The sequence below is a fragment of the Triticum aestivum genome, unplaced genomic scaffold (genome assembly GCF_018294505.1).
Source record: "Triticum aestivum cultivar Chinese Spring unplaced genomic scaffold, IWGSC CS RefSeq v2.1 scaffold28887, whole genome shotgun sequence".
NCBI lineage: Eukaryota > Viridiplantae > Streptophyta > Magnoliopsida > Poales > Poaceae > Triticum > Triticum aestivum.
In genome coordinates this window covers 1-986 of record NW_025296245.1, presented here as the reverse complement: position 1 = coordinate 986, position 986 = coordinate 1, and the positions used below count along the sequence as shown (strand labels likewise).

Here is a 986-nt window from a genome sequence, read left to right as displayed (position 1 = left end):
GACTTACCGCACTCGTGCAAAATAATAAAACACGGTAAATATATTACTTACACGTGCGTTTTGTTTTGCAAGCGGCGCGAAAAAAATTAAAAAGGGAATGCAACACGAGGACCCATCCTAGTACTACTCTCGCCCAAGCACGCTTAACTTCGGAGTTCTGATGGGATCCGGTGCTTTAGTGCTGGTATGATCGCATCCGACATGTTACCCCGGTCTTCGTCCCTTATCCTTGCCCCTCCCAGCTCCACTACAAAGACGATTGTACATTGCTTTGGCCGCTCCCTCTCAACTACGGAGACGAGTTTAACGCGGTTTCCACCCCTCCTTCTCAACCGCACCAGTGCACGCTTGCCGCGCCACAACGCCGACGCTGGACCCGTGAATCGTGAGCACCCAGCTATGACTTACCGCACTCGTGCAAAATAATAAAACACGGTAAATATATTACTTACACGTGCGTTTTGTTTTGCAAGCGGCGCGAAAAAAATTAAAAAGAGAATGCAACACGAGGACTTCCCAGGAGGTCACCCATCCTAGTACTACTCTCGCCCAAGCACGCTTAACTTCGGAGTTCTGATGGGATCCGGTGCTTTAGTGCTGGTATGATCGCATCCAACATGTTACCCCGGTCTTCGTCCCTTATCCTTGCCCCTCCCAGCTCCACTACAAAGACGATTGTACATTGCTTTGGCCGCTCCCTCTCAACTACGGAGACGAGTTTAACGCGGTTTCCACCCCTCCCTCTCAACCGCACCAGTGCACGCTTGCCGCGCCACAACGCCGACGCTGGACCCGTGAATCGTGAGCACCCAGCTATGACTTACCGCACTCGTGGAAAATAATAAAACACGGTAAATATATTACTTACACGTGCGTTTTGTTTTGCAAGCGGCGCGAAAAAAATTAAAAAGGGAATGCAACACGAGGACTTCCCAGGAGGTCACCCATCCTAGTACTACTCTCGCCCAAGCACGCTTAACTTCGGA

At 50.4% G+C, this 986-nt stretch overlaps 1 non-coding gene and 1 pseudogene across 1 annotated transcript; both read right to left on the bottom strand.

The window, feature by feature from the left end:
- Window positions 1-94: 94 nt before the first annotated feature.
- LOC123179066 (uncharacterized) lies at window positions 95-198 on the bottom strand (annotated as a pseudogene).
- A 297-nt stretch (window positions 199-495) lies between these two features.
- LOC123179065 (5S ribosomal RNA) lies at window positions 496-614 on the bottom strand. The gene has a single exon (XR_006490078.1). It is a non-coding gene; the product is annotated as a 5S ribosomal RNA (ribosomal RNA).
- Window positions 615-986: the final 372 nt, after the last annotated feature.